Here is a 6,000-nt window from a genome sequence, read left to right on the forward strand (position 1 = left end):
TTTTAAACATGGTCCTTTAACAAAGCTGTAACATGAGGGCTTTGGGATTTTTTTGTTTTGTGAGAAGAACATTGACATTATTCTCAATAGTAAGGGAAGAAGATTGGGAAGTTGCTTTTTATCCTGACATCTATAGGATTTTTTTTTTTGGTTCCACGAAGTGTGCCCTTATGCAGCAGATGGGGATCATAATGCTCCAGGTGGAACAGGCTGTGACACATCTGGAGCAAAATCTACATGTGCTGGGTGTTGTCGCTGCAAGACTTGTCCTTCCCTTGGGAAGCTGCATGCAGCTGGAGGCAGGTCCATGCTGGGGGGGACCATTCACATGCTCTGGTTTTGCAGCTACTGCTGCTTCAGGTCTGGGTTAAAGCAGGGATTTCCAGAAGTCAGTGAGTAAAGTTGGAGCTCAAACCCACTGAAAATCCATGTGTGTCCAGGTAAGTGGCTGTGATCACTCACAGGCCATCACTCCAGTCAAAAGAAATGGAAAGGAGCAAATTTGGGAACTGTTGGGATTGCTGTGCCTGGCCATGGGAGGTTTTGCTTTCAGGTTTGATTTGTCTGTGGATTTTTTTCTAGCTGAAGTAGCCTTTGAGAAGATAGGGTAACACCTTTAACCTCTGTTCAGGCCATCTGTAAAGAACATGGTAATTATCAGAGCAGTGGGATAAAGTCCTGGTCCTAATGAAGGATGTCAATGACTTGAAGATGCTGAGATCATCTGTAGCAGATTGGCCTCATCATCTCTGTTAGATAATCTGTAAAAGACTCTGTCAGGCCACAGGAATGCAATTCTCTAATTTTTGTTCCTTTGATTTCTCCTGTTGCCCTGGTTTTATTTCGTGTTTTCTCCGCAAATCTAAGCATTTTTATGTTTTCGTCCCATGTCCCACACCTACATTCTTTTGCTAATGAAAGAAGGAAAATGATCATGTTCAGATTTCAGTCTTTTTAAAACAAGAGCATCAGTTTGATTCTGTTTTATTTTTGATCAAGTTACAAGGCATAAAGTTGGCCTTGTGTGAAGATAAAGGATACTATTATACTTAAAGTTTACTAAGTGCAGAGTGATTCGGAAATAAGCTTGGATGTTTTTCCTGTAAAATTTAAAGGCATCAAATAAGATGAAGTGATTTTGGACGTGGTGTTTGGGACCCTTTTCCCTTCAGTTCTTCGAATTTGTGCCACAAGAAGAACAGGTTTTTGAAATTGTTTAGTAGAAATAAGTAATGTCTGGACTGTGTTGTTTGGGTGTAAGACTCCAAGCTGGTTCAGCTGCTAGTAGGACCACTCTTAAATAAGTCCTTTAGGCTGATATAGGGTGACTTCCTGCCATAAATACCATGAAATTTCTATTTTATGTAGTTTGATTTTGTTAAAAAATTCCCGTTGTTCATCTGCTTTGCTATGATTTGTTTGTGTATTTTGAAAGCAACATTTGTCACAGAGTTTTCATGGGCCCACGTGTTATGAACTTGCTCCTTGAGACCTGCCCTCATGCCACAGTTGTTCCCAGTCACAGGATAAGGCAATCACAAAGTATTCCCATCTCATGGATGCATCCTTTGCTTCTCCAGCGTGGAGACTGGAGTCAAACAAGGTGATTTTGCCTGCCTTGGTCTACAAGAGTCAATGCATTTTGCTTGCAGCACTGAGAACTGTGTAATTGGCAGTTGTGGTGATGAGACACAGACTTCAGGTGTTCTGTCAAATCTGACAGGAGTTGCCTGCTTGGGTTTTGTTTGGCAATTCATTGTAAAACTGCAGCTACAAGAGGATGTTTCCTTTCCTTTTTTTTTTTTTTTTTTTTTTTTTTTTTTTTTTTTTTTTTTTTTTGCCTCTTCTAGACAACCTAGGGAGAACCTGTTAGAGTGTGTCTGTGGCTCGTATCTGTCATCATGCTGTAGACAACATCCTCTTTTCTTCCAAAATATGGAAGATTTCCAGTTAGTTGTGTGGAAACTGGGCTGGGGCACCCAGGTTTTTTTCCTAGAGTTTTCTTGTTATTCTCTCATTGAATAGGTTGTTCATTGTTTTATGTTTGCTGTTCATGCTTGAAAATTTTTAAGAGGAGAATTGATACTTTGAATCCTTACAGAACAAAATTAGGCAAAGTGGAAATGGCTTTGATTGCCGATTTGGTCTGTGATGCTGTGTTCTTTTCACTGCACCACAGATGAAAGCCTATATTTATTCCTAAAAAAGAAAATCTGATGCTCACCTGAGTTCAGTTATTTACTTGGAGGAAAAAAGTTTCCTTGTACATGAGAAGGCTATTTAAAAACCTGTGTTGGATGTTTTAATTGCAGCGAGTGATGAATCCTTTGAAGTTTTATTACCTATTATATACTTGATTCAAAAGTTACCTTTTGCAATAGCTTAAGGTTTTTTATTTGCCTGAGATTATTAACATTTCTGTTTCAAGCTTTCAAAGAGAAACTTTCTGAGCATGATTATGAACATTAGGTTAATGCATAATCCCCACTCAAAGGTTCTCCTAGATTTCCATGTGCTTGTTTAGAGGCCATTCAAAGGTGCTTAGCTTTAATTGCCATTATGCGAGCACACAGAAATAAGGACTCAAGAGTCTTATCAATTATTCTGTTCACAAATTGGTTTTTAGATCGTCTCAGAGCTGTTCTAAGTTAAATTTGCATTGAAGTTACTGGGACTTTTAAAGGTATTTATCCTATTGGGCTGAAGATTGTATTGTCTCCTTATTTAAATGCTCAGTGGTTATACCTTTCTTGGTCTTCACGTAATTGCTAAGGATTTATTTTTTGTGACATTTTAGTTTTTGGAGGTATTTTGCCTGCATGCAAACTTTTAGCTGCTGACATCGGAATAATGCAAGCCTGTTTAGAAATGGCACAAGTGTTTGAGTTTTTGTGGCTTTCAATGAGCTGCAAGATCTTACATACTTGAGTTGGAAAGGAAAAAGGAACCTTGTCTTTTAATAGCCTTCTCAAATATTACTTGGAGGACTGTAAATGGGAAATGAAACTGAAAGGTAGCTGGGCCTACATCTTCCACCATCCAGGAAAAGCCTTTTCTGTAGTCACAGCTCCTACTTTAGTGTCTTATCTAAAGATCTGTGAGGTTCACAGGGGGAATTCAGAGCGAGTTATTGTCAAGTAGAACACTGGAAATGCATTTCTGGAGTGCAGAAAGGACTCCTGTGTGAGGAAGTTTTTTTGGTGCAGCCTGTCCAATACCAGAAGGTCACAATAAGGCTGAGAGAAAAAAAAAAAAAATCAAGCATTCCTTACAGTCCAAAACAGAAAGAAAAAATATTTTTATGTGCTTATACTGCAAAATCAAGAATAGGCTTGTAGAAATCATACAGAAATACCCTGTACTTCATGCAGTGTGCTACCCAAATTGTGAACAGCTTTCTAGCTCTGGAGATACTAACACCAGTGTCAGTAGCAGTAAAACACAACCAGCTGAATTCTGTCACATCAGAAGATTTCAAGCCATCCCTGACCTTGCTTGTCGCCCCAATGTGCATCACTGGCCGTGGGGCACTCCAGAAGTTGGGCTCTGTGGGTTTGTGTTTATCCATCTTATATCCATATTGAAATCAATAACACGGGCTGGCGAGGAGTACAGCAATGTTGTTTTGAGCCCTGTCTCAGCCAGATGTTAGGAGCACAGGGAATGCCCCCGTTAATTGGAATTAGTTAGCTGAGCTCAACACCCTGCTGTCAGGCAGGCAGTGGGAGATGCCACCCAGCAGCCTCCATCCCTGTCCCCTGGTGGTCCTAGCCTGGGTGGTGGGTGTTGGTGTCACAGCAGTGCTGTCCCTCTGCTGCCTGGGGGGAGCTTGAGAGGTGCTGATCTTAGAGAAATAAATAATGCGTGAAGGGGTATCTTCATCAGCTTCCTTCACTGGCCTTGCAGGTCTGAGTTTCTTGTCCTTAAAGCTACCATGTTGTGCCAGCTCTTTATTTGTTCCTGCCCAAAGCCTTGTATGTCACTGTGTGCTCGGCGTGGCATTCACCCAATGGCATGGCCTGACACCTTAACCTCTGATTCCCGTTCAGCTTGTCAGTTGTTTTCCGTTTTGCCTTTTCATATTTTTTAAAGAACGTTTTTAAACTCAGGGGTTACTAAAACATTTTATGTTTTGCCTTTTTAACAGTAGTGTTTTTGTTTATTTAAAATTCTCCTCTTTCTGACGGATCACCCTCTGTGTGTTTGTGAAAGAAGGTTGATCAGTTTTATGGGCAAAAACAATTCTGTTAGATTAAAGCTTCTCATTTGCAAAAAATACTGAGGTTATGATTTTTTGGATCTCAAGCCCAGTACACTTTTCCAGGTTATCATGGAGAGCAGTCTCCCTCAAATTTTCTCCAGGAAAAGCAAGAGCAGTTTGTCATGAATCCCAGCTAATTTATTCCCTTTTCCATAAATGTTATCCCCTACCAGTCCAAAGGCTGTCATTACGCTGCTGTCATTAACCATCTGTTTAGCATGTAAAACTCCTCGGGGCAGGGATCACATCTTTGCTTTGTACTGTGTAAAGCTGAGCCTGTGGCTAACACTTGAGAAACAATTAATGATAATGCAGCTCAGTAGGGTACTGGGATACCAAGCTAATAAGAGTGGTATAAATGCCTGGCTGGATGGGATTAGAGGGAACTTCTGTGTCCCAGTGGTGTCTCCAGCAGGTGAAGGGAAATAATCTTAAAACATCCTATGACAAGGAGCAGTGAAAAAATAAACAGCATTTCTGAAGGATGTAAAAGAAAAAAGAATGCAAGAGAATCACAGTTTGGGCATGTGTTGTGCTTTATTATTATTATTCTTCAAGTGAGATTTTTATTAAATAAATACATTTTTCTCTGCCATAAATTAAGGGATCACTTCAGAACATTGGTACCGTTAGTGCCTGCATTGTCCTTTGCATGGTCGTCTGCACGCCTTATAAGTCGATGCTTTATTGTATTTTCCTTTGTATCTTAATGAACCCCGCGTGTCGAGGGGAGAGAGAGAGAGAGACAGAGAAGCTCGGTAGATTTTCATCTTGGGTTAATCCATCAAAATCAAGTTAGTTGCGAGAGATGGAGGAGGCGTGTGTGCGCGCAGACGTCAGCGCCCAGCCCAAAGCTTGCCAGTTGCCCGGCAACCTTCCCGGAGGAAGATGGATGTCCTGCCACCCGCGCCGCCCTGGGCTGAGCTGCCGTGTGTTCACCTCATCCTCTGCACGCCGGGGATGGGCACGGCCCCAGCTGTTGGGGGGATGTTGCTGCTCTCGCTGCTTGGCTCTCCTGCCGGGGCTGGAGAAAATGCATTTCATGCCATCCTCCTTAAAACTATTAATTCGGTTGACTACATCACGATGGTTTGGGAGCAGGTGCTGTGAGCTCGTTCACGCTCGTGGTATTGCTGTTCCCCTCTGTTGGGGTCTTAAAGCCGTATTGCCAGCAGAATGTCTTTCTCCTTTCCAGAAAGGTCCTTATCTGTAGTAACAAATCAAACCATGGGCTGTAGGAGCTCAGCAAATGCTGAATGTGTCCATGGCCTCTCTCGCTTTGGTAGCTTGTTTTGTTCCTAAACTGGGGTCAGCTGGCATGGCCAGGTCTGACCTCCACATGGGCTGTGCTCTCCTGTCCTGTGGTTGACCAGCATTAGGACACTCGGCCCCAAACACAGTGGAACAGGCACAAGCTGGGTTGCAGCCTAAAAAGCCCTTGGAGGAATCAGAGGGCTCTTTCTGTTGAAGAGTGTTTCGCAAAGCCAACGCTTTAATGCCAAATAGGACTTGATGGTGTCTCCTTAATTCTGTGGAATATTTCATTATTATCGGATGCATTTGTTCGCTATTTGGATTCCTTCACAAGATGTGTCAATCTTGTTCTCAAGGATAAATTTTAAACCCTTGCACTTTTACAATGGTTGGACTAAATCCTGCTGGAAACCTCACACAAAATCCTACCTGAGTAATTGCAGATATCTTTCATGGTCTGCCTCTGGTGCCTTTATTTATGTTGA

The sequence above is a fragment of the Sylvia atricapilla genome, chromosome 6, assembly GCF_009819655.1.
Source record: "Sylvia atricapilla isolate bSylAtr1 chromosome 6, bSylAtr1.pri, whole genome shotgun sequence".
In the NCBI taxonomy this organism is placed as follows: domain Eukaryota; kingdom Metazoa; phylum Chordata; class Aves; order Passeriformes; family Sylviidae; genus Sylvia; species Sylvia atricapilla.